Below are 21,476 nucleotides of genomic sequence, written 5' to 3' on the forward strand. Positions count from 1 at the left end.
TATATGAAAATCTACTGCAGTGTGGTAGATTTATCTTTTCAGTTCTGCTTTCTATATTTTGAAACCTTGTGATTAGGTGCATCATTGTTTAGAATTATTTAAACTTGTTGTCAAATTACACCTTTTATTATTATATGGTGGCCCTCTTTATCACTAGCAATGCTTTTTGTTTTGAATTCCATTTATTTCTCTAAACTACAGCTACAATATTCTTTAAGCTGCTATTCACCTGCACATATACTTTACCTGTTTCCTTTTAATATTTCCGTTTCCAGATGTTTTTGATGTTCTGTTTTGAAGAGTTTCTAATAATCATTGTCTTTAGCTGGAGAATTGAATCTGTATGCCTGTATTAAAATTATAAAGACATTTGGATTTAAAGCTCCCACACGAAGGTATTTTTATGTTCTTGTATTTTTATGTTTTTGTATTTTTATGTGACTTCTACTTGTTCCCCATTCCATATCTTCTTCTGAATTGATTAGTTTCTCTCATTCCATTTTACATTAGTTTATGTATTCTATTTTTATATTTTAATAGATACCATATAATTGAGCAATCCTATAATTTAGAAATCCTAAAATGCAGGATTCATTTATCAAAGAATAAAGCTGATCAGTATCTAAGCCCTCTTACCAAATAAGATCCTTAAAATGCTTCCTTACCATGCCCTTCTAACACGGTGCTCTTGTTATTGTGCATTCTATCTTGTTATTTAATGACTCCCCAAGATCAGTATTATTATTTATATTATCTTATTCTTCTAATTTAAAATTTTTTTTTGTAGTTGGACACAATAACTTTATTTATTTTATGTGGTGCTGAGGATCGAACCCAGGGCCTTGCACATGTGAGGCGAGTGCTCTACCACTGAGCCACAACCCCAGCCCCTCTCCTTCTCATTTTATATGCTTTTCTAGACTTGCTGACATTTTCGCCATTCTTTGCTTTAATTTCTTTTCATATCTCATTCTTTCCATCTGGGATAATATCCTGTCTTCCTGAAGTATATCCTTAAGAATTTCCTTTAGTGAGGGTCTGCTGCTAGCAAACACTCAATTTTTTTTTAAAGACTTTTTTTTTTCCTGGTCCTTGAAAGATAACTTTAATGGAAGCAATCTTATTTTCGTATGCCATATTTTGTCTTTCTGCTAGTTTAAATTTGTCTGCGATAGAAGAGAATTTAGAATCCACCTATTTGTATGGCTGACCTCATGTGGAGACAAGCTGGACCATGGCATTGACAGTGGCTTTAAAGGAAACTGGAACAAATCTTTCCTTTCTATTGCAAAAAATGGTTCTCTTACCCAAGTGCCAAGAGCTGGGGATGTTCACCTCTCAATTAAAGCACGTAGTTCTGGAAATCCTAAAATGCACTTTTCACCAGCAGGAAGGAGCAGCGTTAGTCCTTCAGTGTCAGCAACATGTGATGGCGACTTCGTGGCTCTTTTCCATGGTGGCCTGGGTAACAATAGCAGCTTGGGGGTGGGGGGCGGTGATCGACAGGAAAATAATTCTTGTTTTAGAAAATTAATTTTTTGGATGAAATCAGAGCTCTAGATGAAAACAGATTCTCCGCTCTGCTGGCTCCGTGTAAGCTGCGATCTCTGCAGCAGCAAAAGCCTGTTGGAGTGTTAGCAGCTAATCACAGGGGGGGGGGGGGATGACTGCTGGCCTTGCTCTGGGGGTCACAGCCAGCAAGGATGGAGCCTTCTCTGTGGCTGCCCAGCTCTTTGCAGCTCCCAGTGGTGGGCCATGCCCGCTGTGTTGCAGCGGACCCCAGAAACTCACCTCCAATTTGTTTCCATGTTCTCTTCTTGTGATTTGGAAGAATGAAATCCATGGACAACAGGAAGCAAGAGTGAAAGGGGGAGAATTTATTTCAAGTGAGAAAAAGAAGTCGAGAGGGGACCTCACAACAAGTTACTAGTCTAGGGATTTATATAACTGCCGGGTTATGGCTACTGGTCAAAATCTCTGCTAAGCAGGTATTGGAAAAGTACCAAGGCTACTGGTTTGGTCAGTGACCTTCTAATTGGCTGTGTCCTTTTGGCCCTTAGGTTGAACTGTCCTGTAACCCCATTTAGGTCTGCCCCTATTTTTGTTTTCCGGATGCTGTGGACAAAGCTTTGGGTGGAATGTTTCTGCAGATTATTTTCGTGGAATGGCCTTTACATTTGAGAGAAACCTTATTTGGGCCTTCTTCTTTGTTTTTCTCTTTGTACCAGGGTACAAAGGCACTTAACCACTGAGCCACATGCCTAGTCCTTTATTTTTGAGACAGGGTCTTGCTAGGTGGCTTCCAGCCTCACTGTTGCTGAGGCTGGCTTCAGACATGCAAGCCTCCTGCCTCAGCCTCCCAAGCCACTGGGGTTACAGGCATGTGCCACCACAACTGTAACACAAAAGTCATTGTAGAGACTTTATTTTTATTTTTTTTAAAGAGAGAGGAGAGAGAATTTTTTAATATTTATTTTTAGTTTTTTGGCGGACACAACATCTTTGTTTGTATGTGGTGCTGAGGATCGAACCCGGGCCGCACGCATGCCAGGCGAGCTCGCTACCGCTTGAGCCACATCCCCAGCCCTGTAGAGACTTTAAATAGAAGAAATTCACAAGTAAAAACCTGCATTACCACCAGAAGAGAATCACCTTTGACATTTTTGCATATTACTTTTTGGATTTGCTCTCTCTTGGTGTTCACCCCTTTCCCCATTGCCCCCCATTTGAGAAGATGAGGTCGACCTAATTTCTAATCTGCTTTGTCTTCCCATTAGAACTTTTTTCCCTGTTGCTAACTGTTCTTCCGTCTCTGTAAACAGCAAGAATCTACTGTCTGTGGTTGGGCCTTCTCATCCGGTCCTCAGACTCTCGATGGCTTCCACACTCCAAGCTCTCTGTCCTGACGAGAAGCTGTTCATGGTGTCCGTGGGACTGGGACTGGGACTGGGACTGGCCTACCCGGCAGCTGCTTTTCATCCCTCATCTTATAGAACTCGTGGACGTATCCCTACCGGTTGCTGCTCCTGGAAACTCTGCTTTAATTTTCCTGCTTCCCTTTGCATGTCCCTCCTTAGGGAACATCCTGGGCTTCTTGGGATCATCTTGTTACTGCCAGGGTGTTGGGTCTGTTGTCTCCATTCAGCAGAGAATTGAAGAACAGGGCACAGTTAGCGATAGCAAGCAGCAGGTTTATTGCAAAAGTGACAGTGACACACTTCTCCAAAGAGAAGGGGCCCAGAGTCTGGTGAGGAGGTTCTGGCTTGTTCTTTTTACCGTCTCTGGCATTTCCTCCTTTTCTTTTCTCCGCCCCTGTCCGTGCTCCTCTCATTCTTATTGATTGGTTCCCTCTCTGTCCACGCATCTGCTTTAGTTTTTCTATCGGATCCCCTGCTTAGGGGCACAAGTACGGAAGTGTCTGTCTGATTGGGTCCCCTCCTGTGCCTATGAGCACTTCCGTCAAGCAGGAAGCTGACCCCATCAGAAGACTCTCTGCCTGCTCCTCTGTCCCTACCCTGTCCCCGACCTCCTCACTCACCACCTTGCCCTGGCTGCCTCTGCCCTTTGTCATCTCCCCTTGTCTCAGTTATGAAGTGCTGGTGGTCTTCATGGATCTGAACTTGGTCTTCTTCTCCAGTCTCTAGACAGTCACATCTACCTCACGTGCAGACTTCTCAGCTCTGTCTCACTGGTGCCTCGAACAGCATGGCCAAAGCAGAGCTCACTTGTACACATGGTCGAGTTTGAGGGACCAGCCTGAGAATGGTGGACATAATCCACGCTCTTTTGCTCCAACTCAGTGACAACTCTGTGCTCAGGGTGCACCTAACAGCAAGGGAGGCTGGCTGTGCTCCCAGAAGGAAGGGGCAATAGTGGGTGACCAACCTACTAGTCTGCACCGCAGCTACCCATGAGGAGCATTACATGGTGAAATTGCAAACAGGAGTGGCTTCTGCCGAGTCTCCTGATAAACAAATAGGATGACAAAATGAGAGAGCCATGGAAACAGCCTTTCAGGGAAGGGAAGTCTGGCTTGAAACTCATAATCAGGAGATTCTGCCAAGAGAAGAAAACAAGGACAGATATTAAAAGCAGCACATCAAACAGGATTTGCTTATCCATGAAGCAGTCCAGAATGAGCTCAGGGGGACAGCATGAGGTCAGCGAGAAACATCTCCAACGTGTCCAGATGGGGCTCTTCTCAGCACGGGGCCTGTCAGCGTCCCTGCAGGAGGACACCCAGCACGGCTTAGGTAATGCTCTGGGCATGCTTTCATTGATCACTATCCTTTATTTATTTATTTTCCATTTCAGTGGCAAGTTTGAAAAATACCTTATGCTTTTTGATTTCTGATCATTTTCAAAGATAGCAGAAGCATTTCAGTTCTCTTTTCTTTCTCTTGGTTCCTCTCCTTAACTTCATCTCCCTCTTCTTTAATCTCTTCCTGGCAAGTGTCTTCTAGAAAGCATGGCCTCAGAAGCTGGAGGAGGCCTAGCACAAACACAGCCTGAATGCCTGTCTCTGTTCCTTTTGCTTGAGCCATTGGTTATTTGGTGAGCCCGTTCTTGCCACAGTCTGGCTGGGCACAATCAGGAGCCACTTGTCAAAAGAAACGAACTTTATTTTTGGAACCACACACGCCAAACCAAACAGCCTCTCAGGAAAAATCCTCAGAGCCCCAACTGCCACCACCAGCTTTCCACAAGGCTCTCTCTCCAACACCAGCCTCTCTCCACCTCCCACAATCCTTCTGCTCTTGAGGCTGATTGGCTGGGTCACGTGGGCGGAGCCAAAAAAGTCCCCCAATGAGCAGCTCCATGGTCTGAAAGGGCAGGGAAACAGCCCAATGAGCATCACCGCAGAGGAGCCAATCAGCTAGATGTTGCTGGGGCCGCTGTGAGCCAATCATCAGCCGGCAGCTGGAAGTTTGCTGGGGCACCTTCGGCTGTGGCTCTCAACACGTTCTTACTAGTTTTCTGGTCCCTGGCAGATGCAAGAGACCCATCCAATAGTTAGAAGGAAAATTCATACAACAGTGTGCACCTCTCCATGTCTGCCAAACAGATCAAAATGAGTCCTTCTTGTGGATCATCCTACTTGGACAAAGCTGTTTATGAAGAGATGTTTTTGAGCTACTTATTAGCTTTTTTAAAAATTGCTTTTATTTTTTTTAAATATACAACAGCAGAATGCATTACAATTCTTATTACACATGTAGAACAATTTTTGTAACTCTGTATATAAAGTATGTTCACACCAATTCATGTCTTCATACATGTACTTTGGGTAACGATGTCCATCACATTCCACCATCATTGCTGACCCCCTGCCCCCTCCCATAAAATAATAACCTTGAAAAACCACATTTACTTGTTCATAATCACCCGTGTCTTTCTTTTCATCCTGACTGCTCTCCCTGCTTTTCAGATTTTTGGAAGGTACCAATCATGAAGTGACTCAGAGCTTTGCCCCTTGAGCCAGACCACTAGCAAAGCTGAGCTCTCCACTTATGAGCTGCAAGACCTTGACAAGTGCCTCAACATTTTTCCTCCCAGGGCCACTTTGCCAGCCTGTTCAATGGCATGCTGGCCAATGTGTCCTTTGCCCAAATACAGAAAGCAGTTGATTTTAATATGTATGTGAATCACTTCAATGGCATCAATTTTGCAAACCCCAAAGCATTTCATATAAGAAACACAGTCTAAAGAAGACTAAACATTAAAATTAAATGAACAAACCATATTCCGTCAGTGGTGACACATTTTGAAACATAAAGCTTGAGTGTATGGATTCGGATTGGGTTGTGTAAGAGCTGAGCTTTGGTGGGGCACCAGTGTGAATTATTTAGGGCAAACTTGCCCAACGCTATGCTTTGCAGAGATGCTGTTTGCATGTGTATGTTTATATTTTCTTCAGAACTATGCAGTTTGGTCTTGTGCTTGGTCAGTTGATTATGAAGCAAGCCATGAAGACTTAAATGTTACTGCAGAGTTGACCGAAAAAAATATATTACTGTAAAGGCTCTTTGTATCCATACTATATTATCTTATTTTATTCTATGGTTTTGGAGACCTGGGGACAAACCAAATTAGGTATGCCAGTACTCAATTCCCCCAAACACATTCTTAAGGCATTTCAGCCAGATTTGAATGATTTTCTTGATAACTTCACTTGTTGGCTGATGATGCCATGATTATTTTAATACGGACACCACTGAGATCTATGTGCAGGGGTCCTGGTGGCCCTGGGGGCTGAGAGCTGCTCCTTGCTGTCCTGGCCGTATTCTTGCACACCCCTGGTTTTCTGGCCCCTTGTCCTTTTGCATTGTGAAGTGGCTGAGCTTGGAGGTCAAACTGTTGATACCCCAGTTCTCTCTTATCCATCTTTATTTGACTTCTCATCATATTTTTTTAGTGTGTTTATTCTAAATCTTTTCTAGTCGTTCAACTCCTAAACCTCACCTCCACCTGCTTGTCCTTGGCCCTTTACAGTAAGGTTCCCACTTTACAGAGGAAGCTGACGTGGTCATCTGCCCCTCCCCCATTTCTGTCACTCGCCACGTTTCCCATGCTTTGCAGAGGAAAAGCCCACATGCCTCACTTCTTGTGCTAGCAATTCCATTAGCTGTGTTCTGCCTCACCTCCTCGGAGCCCGTGGTCGCATCGTCATGCTGGGCCTTCCCACTGGCTCTGATACCACCTGCTTTTCTAAGAGTGGTCCTGCTAGCTGGTCCCTAAGCTCTCTCCTCCCGTCCTAACCAAGCTTCTAGAATAGGTAACTGTCCTTTCGGCACCACCCTGCCCTCCCTGGACCCACCAAAGCCTCTATGCATCACTTGAGTTAGTGTGAGCTTTCTTTCCTATTTAGGGGCATTTAGGGGCTATTTAGGGGCATCTTTTCTTCAGCCTTTTAGGACTTCACTCTGCTATGCTGTTATGCGCCTTCTTGAAAGTTTTCCATCATCAGATGACAGTTTCCCTGGCTCTGATGCTCTCACTCATCTGTGTCACGGGGCAAGAGAAACAGGGGCAAGAAAAACGAGCCAAAGCAAGAGTGAGCAACTTGGCCCACGGTCCTGCACCGTGAGACACAGCCTTTGTTCAAACATCACCTTCTCATCAATTCTTCCCCATCACCGTCCCCACCCACTCAGGGCCTGGTGCATGCCGGGCAAGTGCTCTGCCACTGAGCTAAATCCCCAAGCCCCTGGTCGATGTTTTAATTGTCAAATGCCTCCCCCTATGGCATCCCTGCCTCCCTTCACCCCTTACAAATGTGATACATTTAATCACAAATAAGCTTGCTTTCAAAGGATGGTTTCCCAACAATTCAAAAGTGTGTAGCTGAGAGATTTTGGGATCATCACAGTCAGATCAAGGTGTCTCAGGGATAAGAGCTCAAAAGTTGTTTCATATAGAGGCAAGCTAACCAGTGACTCTCAGCATTGTGTGCACCCACAAGACTGGGATCCTAATTAGAATAAGATATTGTCCATGATTGTATCTCAAAATAGGTTCACTGTCATGTATAACTAAAAAGAAACATAAAAATTTTAAAAAGCAAAAAGCAAACAAACAAAACAAAGAACCTAACCAATTCATTCCCAAGAGTGTGTAACCAGGAGGTGGGCAGAGAAAGTCCTCAGATGTCCTCATTGTGGGGAGGAGCCGGGGTGCTGGTTGCAATGGTGCAGACCTGCACTCGCTGGCCTGCAGGGCTAACAGCTGTTTATGGGAGACTTGCCCACAGTCTAGGAAGGGCCCTTGGGCAGGTAGGAAGGGTTGTCTTATGCTGGAGACCCTGGTCATGTGAGGTCAGTTGTGCTCGAGTTTGTGTAGCAGCCGCTTAGACAGAAGTAGCATGATCTCCACTGAGGACTTAACATTATTTTCTTTCTTTTGGACCATTTGAACCAGCAAGGTTGCCTTCCTTTTGTTTTATTTAGCTTAGTATCAAAAATTAACTTGATTGATGTGAAGACACATTAGCTCCATGTAAGGAAAAAGTGATAATGGAGAAGGTTGATGAGGCGCAGGTGGAGGCGAGACTAAAGGGGAAGCCAGCCGGGGAGACTGAGCTGCTGAAGAGCCGCATCCTGTGCCGATTAATCGCCAGGCGGCAAACCCACAACTGGCTTGTGAGAGATGCTTCTGTCTTTGTCACAGGAAAGCCCAAGAGCCAGCTTTCCCAAAGACCCCGCAGAAACCCACCAACTTAACAAGTGGGAAACCTCGTGGGATCTGGAGAAACAGCAACGTAAACAACACTATTGCCGCAGAGTGTTTTCATGCCGGTGCAAGATGTCCTGGAGGGTGCTGCTCCCAGGGCAGAAGATGAGAGAGAGCACGAGAGATGACCCAGCAATAAGAATGATGAGCTGCTTGGGCTGTTTCTAATTGCTGAGCAGATGCTCTCTTCAGCAGAGACGTGTCCCTGGGGCTCTCTGGGATTCACAACACAGTGTCACCACTTGAGATCGTCATCCAGGGACACAAACAGCCCCCCATGTAGACACACAGAGGCACAGAGGATGTTGTCCTGCTTCAGTCAGGACTAACATCAACCCCAACCTGACCCCTCCAGGGACCTGATGTTCGGGGTCACGCTGAGCAGACTCAAAATCTGAAAATCTCCACTGAGTCACCACCAACCCTGAGTTTCTACCACTCATGCCTTTTTAAGAACAATTCAAATAAAAATATAAATGAAGGCTTATCATATATTTGTCTGTTTACAATAAAATCACTTTAATCCTCTTTTCATAAAACTATCGAGAACATTAGCTCTGTGAATGCTAATGCTGCTATACAGAGCTTATGCAAGGGAAAAATATGAGTATAGCACCAAATTGAGGAGAAGATGTTTTCTTATCTCTAACCCAAGGCTGATTCCCCGTGATGCCCTATCTCGCCACTGGCCCAGAATGACAGGGCTAAGTGACCATGGAACAAAACCTCTGACACCATGAGCCAAAACAAACCTTTCTTCATTTTAAGTTTGGTTCTCTCAGGTAGTTTGTCACAGTGATGGAAATCTGACTAACACATGTTCATGAATCTGACAGTTCCTCAACAAACTTATTTGGGTTTCCTTGAATTCGCTCACTCACCCAGGAATGGATGCTGAAGATGTGCCTTATGACAAGAAGTGCCAGAGTTCCTAGATGAGAATTCTCAAAAGAAAACCCATATATCAAGTTCATCTCCAGAGCAGAACCCATTTCTTCAGCTCAGCTGTGCAATTCTCCTTGTGTGAGATGTTTCTGAGGCTGGGTAGCAAGGCCATGAAGCAGCTTCTGGAGTTGACTTAAAGATGCCCCAAGTGCACTTTGGCTGCAGAGGAGTGACCTCAGGAGGCCGTGATTCATGACAAGAAGTGAAGGGGAGGCCCTCCACCATGAGCTGTTCCAAGCCTTTAGAGTCCAAAGAAGGTTTCAGATGAGGCTTTGTTGAGTTTGGAAAGGGCAGGGTGGGTGGGGGAGGATGGGGGGGCATTTTATGGCAAACTAGTGGAGATACGGCCCAGGGGCCGTCTTCCATGTGCTCTGGGTGTGCCCAGCTCTCTTTGGAGAGAGCATATGGTTACTTTGTAGCATATTTCATCAGCTTGAAGAGTTGTGCGGGCTGTTTACCAACGTTAGCTGATACCTGTGACGCACACCTATAAACAGGAGGTACCGATGATACTGAAGTCAGGAACTCGTTGACTTACAGGGTGGAGTGGGAGCAGCCACTGGCCCAGATGATTTAGTGTCCTCAACGTTTAAAAAATCTGGATGATAGTTACACAGGTGCTTGTTATATCATTCTCCTTATATTTCAGTATATTTAAAAGACTTGATGACAAAAGTGATTTTTAATTATTTAATGAAGAAAGCACTGGTGTGGTCCATGAGCTGAGAGCATTTTGGAGCCTGAGGATTATTAATTAATTAGCACTGCCCTGTCCACTCCAAGTTGAGATGCCCTCTCCCACGACCTTCTTTGTCTCCTTTCTTTCTTCCCTTGTGACATGGTCAACTGTAGCCCAGGGGGGCGAGGGAGGTCCTCTGTGGCTGCCTGAGACCGATTCATCTTGGGTTGGGATGACTCCATTTCGCACCCCCGGTGTGGTCCATCTGTTCACTTAAGGATTTACCCTGATCCTAAGCTTGATGGAAGGAAGTGGAGGTAGAAGTACCCACAGAGGAGACCTGGGCCCTCAGGAGACTAAGTGGTGACCCTTCCAGAACACAGATGTCCTGCAGGCACGAGCAACAGCAAGTGTCTCAGACTGCACACGGAAATGGCACTGAATGGATTTTCTGTGTCTGTGGGAGACCTGGGGTCACGGCAGGAAGGAGCTGGGAGATTGCCTTTGAACAGAAGAGCAGCCCTTCGCCCTCAGGAACTTATCTTTGAACATCTCTTGGAACTTGGCAACCGTGCTGCAAGCTGAAGATGAAGAATTTACATGAAAACACTCAACCAGTGACTTCAGCTGCTCAGAAGAACCAGCCATTCCCGCCCGGACCTCCCAGCTTTATATAAATCAATTTCTTGACCATTTGGCATTTTTTTTCACATAATGGGAATCTTAGAGATGTTCAGTCGGTCCCCCGTCTTTTTCAGTTATGCAGAGAAGACAGGCATTCGAAAGCAAACGCCACTTGTCCTCTCCACTGTTGGCTGTTCTAGAGAGTTGGCTGTTGTAGAAAGTGTGGTGTGAGTTAAATTGATGAGGTTAAGGCAATGCTGACATAACATAGGCAGCAAGGACTTTGTGTGTCAAACTTCATTTTATATTTTCACTTGTGTAAATAATTTCCTCAAAGTTTATCTATTTTATTAAATTCTTTGGGGTCATATTCATATTGTTCCTGTCTAAAATTCAGGAGAGCTAAACTTTGTATTCTGTGTCTTAAGCTCTGTGTCTTAATGAAACTCTTATTTATTTTAAGATTAAATTAAGCTTTCTTAGCTTGATTGGAAAATAATATGTCTTTCAGAAACTTCAGAAGATAAACAAAAGAAAAACAAAACAAAAAACAACAACAAAAAATTGTATGTTTTTCCAAATTAGACCAGTGCTTCCCTCACTGCCTTAATTTTTTGGATCCAGAGTAAAATAAATTGAGTTGTGTTTTTAGGCAGCTCTATCGAACACTAATGATCTCCTGTGTGTGTGTTGGAAATACACCCCTTCTTTAGACTCTAGTGAAAGCCAGCTCTGCTCTGGGGCAGGTTTCTTATACCTTCAGAGTCTTAGTTTTCTCATCTTTAAAATGAGAACACTGGTTCACTCCTCTCTGATTGGCTTGGACAATTGAAAAGAAAGGACTGTTGCAGATACAGTAAATGCTCAGCAAACGTGAGATGTCTCCACCCCTGGTGCATTCTGCCTGGTGCAGCCATCTTGGGTGTAAACCAAGGAGTGGGATAACTGGGTCAAATAATGGTTCCATTCCAAGTTTTCTGAGGAATCTCCATACTGCTTTCCATATTGGCTGCACCAACTTGTAGGCCCACCAACAATGTATGAGTGGACCTTTTCCCCCACATCCTGGCCAACACTTATTGTTGCTTGTATTCTTGATAATTGCCATTCTGACTGGAGTGAGATGAAATCTTGGTTTTGATTTGCATTTCTCTAGTGGTTTTGTTTTGCTAGAGATGATGAACATTTTTTTTCATGTTTGTTGATCAGTTGTATTTCTTCTTCTGTGAAGTGTCTGTTCAGTTTCTTAGCTCATTTGTTGATTGGGTTATTTTTTTTTTTGGTATTAAGTTTTTTGTGTTCTTTATACATCCGGGAGATTAGTGCTCTATCTCAGGTTCATGTGGTAAAGATTTTCTCCCATTCTGCAGGCGCTCTCTTCACGTTATTGATTGTTTCCTTTGCTGAGAAGAAGCTTTTTAGTTTGAATCCATCCCATTGATTGATTCTTGATTTTATTTCTTGAGCTTTAGGAGTCTTGTTAAAGAAGTGGCCTGTTTTAAAACTGACATTTCCCCACTTTCTTCTTCTCTCTCCCCCCTCCCAATATCTGGGGAACAAGACGAACTGTCCTGGGCTAAGCTCTCGTGTCCTTCACTGCCCACGAGAATAAAGAAGCTCCAGACCTGGGGACTAGAGCGCTGGTCTCTCTAGTTCACTCAATGGACATTAATCAATCACACCTATGACGGTATCTGCATCCCAGCCCTCGAATTCCTCTTTTAAAAGCCCTGTGTCCCCTTGGCAAGGGAAAGTACGGCCTCTGGGACAGGAGCCCCTGTTTCCCTTTGCTAGCAAGTCAAGAAGGTTTTTCTTTTCTCCAGACCTTGTTCTTATTTGGGGTTGGCAGTGGAGACAAAGACTGAATTTTCAGATCACTCGGGAAGGATGTCAGGCTGGAGATGCTCTAGAGCATCTTGACCACACATGGTATTCTAGAACTATTCCATGAGTAATCGTCGAGCAGGGTGTTTGTAATCTGGAGTCCATGAGGTTGACTCAGTGTTGTTTTGACAAATGTAAAAAACCACTTGCAGTAGACTTTTTTATTTTATTTTATTTTTTAGCTTTTACAGAAATGAGAATCTTTGCTGCAGCTAATGAATGGGTCTCAGTGTGTTTTGGACGGTGGTTCCAGGAAGCTCAGTAATGCTCCCTGATGCCCTGAGAGCAGCAGAAGGGTATCGGGAAGGCCAGGGACTCATTTTCAGCCTCAGCAAAGGATTTCTGCCTGAGCCTTGTGGCGACTTGGGAATCTGGATATGAGCTATTAGTTCCTGTTTCCCTCTTTAGGCACCTCTGCTAAGGAGGGGAGGGGCTGCTTTAGGTGCTGGAGTGGGTGGGGTAAGTCCCTGGTGGAGGCCCCTGGGAAAGGAGTGGATCCTGTCCAGGGGATTGGAGGGACAGTCTTCAGTGTCCCCCTCATCATCCCTGGGAAATGGGCAGTGACACAAGGCTACCTGCAGGTGTTTCTCGAGGCTGCCTACTTCACCAAGGCTCCAAAGGGGGGACATGGGGAGGGGGGGTTTTGAATGCATTGTCCCCCTATGATGTGTGTCACCAAGCCCACTGGGAATGGTCTCTCCTCGAGACTAGTCCCTGTGGATGTGGGTTTTCTTTCATGCTGAAGTGATGGAGTCTCCCTGGGTGGATGCATTCAGTACACTTGATGTCACTGGCTTCTTTCCCTAACCTGAAGGGTGCATCTGCCAGGCTCCAGGGCATCTCAGCACAGTGGATTTTGGTTTGGATTAGGTTTGTCTGGGAGTAACCCACCCCCGATAGAAGTTAAGATAAGGTCTACATTTTTGATAACTGTGTAAAATAAGTTCAGGGATGGTTTGGTGGCCCCAAGGCGTCAGGAATCCAGGTGACTTCTATAGGCTAGAGCTTGCATTTCCAAGGTGGTGTCATGGTCCAGGAGCACGGCTACAGCCACCAAGCCTTCTTTCCATGAGACAGGAATGTAGAAGGAGGAGAGTTTGCCCCCCCACTACATACACTTTCTAGAAGTCACACACATTTCTGCTTATCTCTCATTGATAAAACAGTCACATGTCCTTCCTTAGCTGCAAGAAGGGCTGGAGAACTAATGTTCCCAACTAAAACTCAAGGTTCTTACTTCTCAGGAAGAAAAGGTTTATGGGTGGGAGGCATCGAACACCTCTGTGTTGGTATATGTATAATTTCCACTCAGCCAGTTTGACATTAGCTCAATGTCCTGAAATAATCAGAATTTTCTGAGAATGTTATAAATGTATTTTGGCTTGAGATTGGAGGATCTTGTACAGATAGAAGACACAGTTATTAGTGTCTGCCTTAAAGTCACGGTAAATTGTTAATGTCAGTGAAAACACATATCCTTGTTATAATTTAAAATTACTACTGCCAAAAGAATCTCCAGACTACTAATTATTTATTAATGTGCTTATTAAATTTATTCATTTATAGACTTTGCAGAGCATCCTGTTTATACTGTGGAGTGTGGGAAGTTACCTTGAAGGATGAGTACATGGTGGAATAGAATGACAAAGACTATTTCAAGCAGACTTCTAAAGTGGACAGTAAGAGGCAGCCATGGTGGCCTGATGATTGGGCTCTTACCTGGTTTGCTAAGCTGGGACATTGCTCCATGACTGGCCTTTATTTGTCATGTTCAGTGCACACAAAAATTTCTTCTTTCAACTGTGCTTCAGTCCTTGAGAAAGTTTTGATTCTTGTTCATTTTTCTTCAACAAAGAAAATAACTATCACTATTTTCTGGTAGCAGCAAGTTGGTTTGGGATCCGTCCTAATGACTGCTTTTCTTAATAAATCACAGGGCTAGCATGTTCAGTTGAGAGTGACCACCTTCATGAAATTTGCCATTGCCCAGGGAATCGGGAGAGAGGTCTAAGTAATGGGAGATTTTTGGTGGATGAGAGGGTACGACTCTTCCAGCTCATGTGAGAGAGGGAAACTCTCAACCCCAGAAGCCAAGAATAGGTCAAAAGCAGCTGAGGACAGATTTGCTTGCCCCCCTCCCCCAAAACAAACAAACAAACACACACACACAAAAAAAACAAGGAAATGGGTAGGTGGGTTACTCAGGTGCTCATAAAAAACAACACTGATTAGAATACAAACAGCTAGAGGCAGCCATGTGCTGAGAAGGGCTTACTAATGGCCATATTGTCCCCATATCTGTAGCCATGGAATTCACCTGGTTTCTATGTGGCAGGGTGAGTTTGCCCTAATTTTATTTCCCCATCCCATCCACAGGGTTTCCTCAAGATAATCAATAGGTGAAACTGGAGCTCTTTCCAAGTGGCAGTAAGTCTGCTCTCTCGGGGGCCTAGCAAGACATTTTTGTGTAGTGCCACGTCTGTCAGAATGCCTGCTTAACACACGGGAGGCCGTGGGTTCCATCCACATTCTGCCACTGAGCTACACCCCAGTATCTAAAGGCTCCATTTTTAAGGGAGCATAAATTTCACAGTGTTTGCCAAGCAACGTGTACCCACTCAAGATAGGAGAGGGGGCCCATGGTAACAGGAAGTTCTGTTCTTTGAAACAGAGTTCCATTCTTCCAGAAAGATTGGTTGAGAACCTAGATTTCCAGCTGGGTGTTTGGCTCACTGTGAGGAACATAATGGCGGAGAGTCCAGCGGCCCTGGTGAGATCAGCAATGGCTCCCAGTAAGGAGTTCTAGGAACTGCCTCGGACTTGGCAGGATGAGGGCACACATGGCAGGGGGTGCTTTGAATCTAAGATCAGTTGGTGCACTTGAGTTGTCTGGTGTGACTGGTGGAACTGTCATCTGCATTCGATCTCCCAGGGCCCAAGCGCTGGGGTTGTTCCTAGAGTTTCACAGGGTGTGTGCCTCATGAGTGCACAGAGAGGACGGCCTGTTCCCAGGGATAGGAATGTGCTGTGGTGGTGTGCCACTTCTGGGGGCAGCAGTGCTCACCTGCTGCTGATACGGCAGGGATTAGCACACAGCCAAGGCAGGCATTTTGCATTTTGTGTGCCTGGTTATTTGGCTGGACTGGATATAAACACTGTATCAAAATGAGCCACCAATCCCTTCTCAGAACCTCCTCCATAGCACCCTGGACTCTGCAGCGTGGTCCATTTAGAACAGGGAGGCGAAGGCCAGATACATGGGGCCAGAAGATAAAGAGAAAGAGCCACCAACTGGGCCAGGAAGTACACACTTCTGATCTCATTTTGCAGTGACCTTGATACAACCCCACAGGACGGGACCCAACACTCTGTTATTTTAATGGTTGACTGAGGAGGTCTTTCTTTAGCTTACTGGATAATCCTAATCCACAGAGAAACCCACCAGAAAAACTGATATTAGATGAGAGAGAACAACATTGGAGTAGCTGGTATTGGATCCCTAGGAGGTGTGGGGCAATGGGTGAGTTTCTGGTTATTTGGTTGGCAAGCATTCAGGATAATTCTATCTCCACCATGCACCATCTCGTCTGTTCTTCTTTTTAAAAATACTAACTACTTGATTCCATCTTAGCCATCCCCCCTTTTTTTGAGTGCTGGGAATCAAACCCAGGACCTTGAGTGTGCTAGGCAAGTGCCTTATCACTGAGTTGTGCGTCGGCCCAGACCCTTCTGATACCTGTTATAATGTGTGGCTTGGTTTTCCTCAACACTCTGATCTCAGCAGAGCAGCACAGGGGGTGGGGGACAGTGCGGCTCACTGGAGGTAGGATGCATGGGGTCAGCATTCAGAATGAGCGGAGGACTAGCTGTCAGATTTCTCCATTCACACCAAAAACTGCTTCAAGGCAAGAATCACACTTCTGAAGCATGGGCAGGAGGTGGCAGGGAAGGCCCCAGGAAGGAGGTGGAAAGGGGAGCCCTTGAAAGCAGGGAACCTGGAGTCCTGCTGCTTGGGATTGGATTACAGCAGACCGTCCTCTCCAGTGCCTGTGTGGTGGCAGTGTGCAGCTGGCAGTGGGCTCTGGATGCATGTAAGATGCTGTTGTTGGTACAGGAAGATACAATGAGCTCTCCAAGTCCTCCAGGTTCCCACTCTGGTCTCTCCACCTCTGTCACGGGGGTTCCACTCTATTAGAGTCCTGGGGACCCTTTTCACATTTAATTCCTGTTCCAGATCAGTCTAGTTGGGTGCTCTACTCCTGAGTGCCTGGGGCTAGGCTGTCTGTCCAGCTGCTTCACATTGGGTCCTAGGATGGATTTACAGCCACCCATGCCATCTACCAAATGTGCCCTGAGGAGGGTCCTAGTGCCCCCCTCTGTCACTGCCTTTGCTAGAAGCCTCAGAGAGAGAACTGCCTCACCGGGACGATGTGTCCTCGCCAGTCTGGATGCCAGCCTTGCTTTGCTGAGCCTTGGTCTTGAGCAGAGCTGCCAGGCTTCATCTGTGTTTCCTCAGTGTGGACCTTGGTTGGTGCCTGCCGGTCTTCCCCATGGCTGCCCTTCCACCCAGCCTCTCCCAGGCCTCCTGTTCTCTGGGTTCCTGACAGCTGACCTTCATCACAGCTTTCCTTAGAGCAGGCTCAGAGCACACTTCCAGTGCCCCTCAGTCACCTCTCATGACCTGGGGCGCCTGAGGGCCACTGTCCACTGCCCACTCACCGTCTTGTAAATGCAGTGTGTGGGGTGAAGCCATTAATCCGGGTCATAATCCTTTCAAGGCAGGCAAATAGAGCGCGTCTGGAACCACGGAGCAGACAGGTCACGCGGGAGGCGGATGAGGACAAGGGGGATCGTGGAGGTGCAGTGACGGACGGTCCGTTTGTCAGGAGTGGCGGTGTTTCTTTGGCAACTCTGTCATAGGACAGCTTTTCACATATCCTGGAAATGACTCCCTTTGTTCTTCCTTGGAAATATCTAGAACTGCGCTCTGCTCCACAAGCCGCACCCGGGTCCCCCTCCAGGCTGCAGGCACCAGTGCACCCACCAAGGAGCTGTGGAAGGCTGGCGACCGGGTGCAGGAGCACACACTTGGGCTGCTGAGGGGCCGCGTGGTGTGCCGTGAGGGTGAGCGTCTGGATCAAAGTGCCCCGTCTGTCTCTGAACCTGTCCTATTCTGGTTTCTGTCACCTGTCCTGCAGCAGGTGTGCTTTCTCATCCGCTGGGACTTTGCCACCAGGGGCAGCAGCTGTGGGCACCTGCTTCCTGCATTCCCAACTGCAAGAAGCTGAGGATTCGCAGGTCCACGTGGCACCAGTTTTCCAAACCATGCTTCAATGAAGATGCTCTCTTCAAAACTATGTTTTAAAATAAAAACACTAAATGGTAGAGTAGATAACCTTACGGAATAAACTTTTAAAAGATGCTTCCTGGTGGGATTGCAAATTGGTGTAACCATTATGGAAATGGGTATGGAGATTCCTCAGAAAACTTGGAAGGGAACCACCATTTGACCCAGCTATACCACTCCTTGGTTTATGCCCAAAGGACTTAAGATCAGCATACTACAGTGACACAGTGCATTGATGTTTATAGCAACTTAATTTGCAATAGCCAAACTATGGAACAACCCAGGTGCCTTTCAACAGATGAATGGATAAAGAAAATGTGGTGCATATACACAATGGAATATTACTCAACTATAAAGAAGAATGAAATTATGGCAACTGCAGGTAAATGGATGGAGCTGGAGAATATCATGCTAAGCAAAATAAGCCAATCCCTTCAAACCAAAGGCCGAATGCTAATTCACAACAAGCGGGTGGGTGCTCTCGAAGAATAGAGGTAATCTGGGTTAGACAGAGGGGAGTGAAGGGAAGGGAGGGGATAGGCGGGTAGGAAGGATAGCAGAATGAATCAGACATTATACCCTATGTGCATGTCTGATCATATGACTGGTGTGATCTATATTGTGTACAACTAGAAGAGTGAGGAGTTGTACTCAATTTATGTATGATGTGTCAAAACGCATTCTACTGTCATGTACAACTAATGAGAACAAGTAATGTATACATTATTATATAATATATTATACATTAAAAAAGACACCCCCAACTTTATTAGATTTTCTGTTGCTCTTAACTAAAACCCAATAATTATTTAAAACAACTAAATCATAACTGGTCTAACCTTTGACTGCAGGACAAAAATTCAACTGGTCTGAGTCTATAGGTCTGGGACCTTATTCCCAGTGACCTCTGTCCTCCTACTTGTGTTGGACATTTATTACTGCACTCTTTCTCAAAAAGGTTTTAATCTATATCTTTAATACAATAAAACCTTTTTTTGACCCTTTATTCTGGGGCTGTCTTTTCTTCTGTCAGGCAGGTGAAATGTGTGAGACAGAGCTGCCGTTTAGCTCCATCTTCATGGCAGGTCCTGTGTGCCTCCAAGTAGGAAGAAATGATTTCCCACTTCATTTTTAGATCCAGGGCAAGCATTGCATTATTTTTTAAAAAATATTTTTAGTTGTGGATGGACATAATACCCTTATTATATTTACTCATATGTGATGCTGAGGATGGAACCCAGTGCCTCGCACGTGTCAGGCAAGTGCTCTACCCCTGAGCCACAGCCCCAGACTAAGCATTGCGTTCTTTTTTTCTTTTTGAAACGTATAATTATTTATTTAAAGGTGACTGTTGTCCAGGTGTTTGAGATAGAAATAAATAAGACCTGGTCCCTAAACTTACAGAACTAGTCTTCAGGGAAATGGTCTTTGAACCTCAACACATGCCTTAAACTTCCGAAGAGCTGGAAGTTCAAGTGTTACTTTGGGCATGGGATTTGGAGTCAGTTCTCTGACCACAATTGCTCTTTCCAAATGAAACTGTTCAACTCTCTACTTTCCAATTCTAGAGGAGAAAGGTCTATTCATTTGACCTATGACTGACATTTTTTTTTTAAATTTTTTATTGTTGGCTGTTCAAAACATTACATAGTTCTTGATATATCATATTTCACACTTTGATTCAAGTGGGTTATGAGCCCCATTTTTACCCCATATACAGATTGCAGAATCACATCAGTTACACATCCATTGATTTACATATTGCCATACTAGTGTCTGTTGTGTTCTGCTGCCTTTCCTATCCTCTACTATCCCCCCTCCCCTCCCCTCCCCTCCCCTCTTCTCTCTCTGCCCCCTCTACTGTCATTCATTTGTCCCCCTTGTATTATTTTTCCCTTTCCCCTCACTTCCTCTTGTATGTACTTTTGTATAACTCTGAGGGTCTCCTTCCATATCCAAAGCATTGCGTTCTTGAGGGTGTATCTCCTAATAGCTTCTGGAAGGGTCTTTTAAAATTTTTTTTAATTATTATTATTATTTTTTAGTTATACACGACAGTAGAATGTATTTTGACACATAATGCATAGAAGGAGTATAAGTTCCCATTCTCGTGGTTGTACATGATGTGGGGTCACACTGGTTGTGTATTTATATATGAACACAGGAAAGTTATGTCTGGTTCATTCTACTCCCTTTCCTATTCCCATCCTCCAACCCTTCCCTTCATTTCCCTTTGTCTAATCCAAAGTGCTTCTATTCTCTCCCCCCACCCTTATTGTGTGTTAGCATCCACATATCAGAAAGAACATTTGGTGCTCTTGGGATTGGCTTATTTCACTTAGCATGATAGTCTCCAGTTTCATCCATTCACCAGCAAAAACTCTTATTTCATTCATCTTTATGGCTGAGTAATATTCCATTGTGTATGTGTAACACATTTTCTTTATCCATTCAATGGCTGAAGGGCACCTAGGTTGGTTCCATAGTTTAACTATTATGAATTAAGCTGCCGTAAATTGATATGTGACTGCCTCACTGTAGTATTCTGATTTTAAGTCCTTTGGGTATATAAAGAACTCAAAAACTTAACCCCCCAAAAGAAAAAAAAAGAAACCAATCAATAAATGGGCAAAGGAAGTGAACAGAAACTTCACAGAAGAAGAAATAAGATCGTCAACAAATATATAAAAAAATGTTTGGGGCTGGGGTTGTGGCTCAGTGATAGAGCACTTGCCTGGCATGTGTGAGGCACAGTATTCCATTCTCAGTACCACATATAAGTAAATAAAAATCCATTGACAACTAATACATATACACACACACACACATATATGTATATATTAAACACACACACACACACACACATATATGTATATATTAAATGTTCAACATCTTTAGCAACTAGAAAAATGCAAATTAAAACTACACTGAGATTCCATCTCATTCCAGTCAGAATGGCAATTATCAAGAATACTAGTAACAATAAATGTTGGCAAGGATGTGGGGAAAAAGGTACACTCATACATTGTACATTGCTGGTGGGGCTGCAAATTGGTGCAGTCACTCTGGAAAGCAGTATGGAGATTCCTCAGACAACTTGGAATGGAACCACCGTTTGACCCAGGTGTCCCACTCCTTGGTTTATACCCAAAGGACCTAAAATCAGCACACCACAGTGATGCAGCCACGTCAATGTTCATAGCACCTAGCAGGATCTGAGTGGCAGGGAGCCTGCACTTTCTGAGACTTCTGTTTCTATGTTAAGCATATGTTGTTTTTACTATTCTTTAATAAAATGCACATAGGAATGTGTGTTTTCCTGGGTGGGGTTCAGAACTTTCATGATGAATTCACAGGGTCTATAATGCACCCCCACCTCCACAAAAGTCAAGTTTCTGGGAAGTGCTGCTGCCAACCTGAGTGTGGAAGCTGTAGGTATCAGTTTTCTAGCAGTTGATAGACTCATTTGCAATCTTTACAAACTGCTTCTGAGACAAATTCCTTCAGCAATCATTTTATGAAGTTATCTTGAGCCTCTTCCCAGAGATTATTTTGAACGATATTTAGGGAATTTTTAAACAAAGTTATGCTACTTTAATAACACCGCACAAGCCAGATGTTTTTCTAAGCTTAAATTTGATTTGATTTTTTTTTCATTGCTGGGTATAGAACCCAGGGTCTTGAGCATGCAAGGCAAGCGCTCTACCACCGAGCCACGCCCCAGTCCTAAATTTGAAATTTTTGGTTACAAAGGTAATACATGTTCAT

Source organism: Marmota flaviventris, chromosome 6 (genome assembly GCF_047511675.1).
Source record: "Marmota flaviventris isolate mMarFla1 chromosome 6, mMarFla1.hap1, whole genome shotgun sequence".
Lineage (NCBI taxonomy): Eukaryota > Metazoa > Chordata > Mammalia > Rodentia > Sciuridae > Marmota > Marmota flaviventris.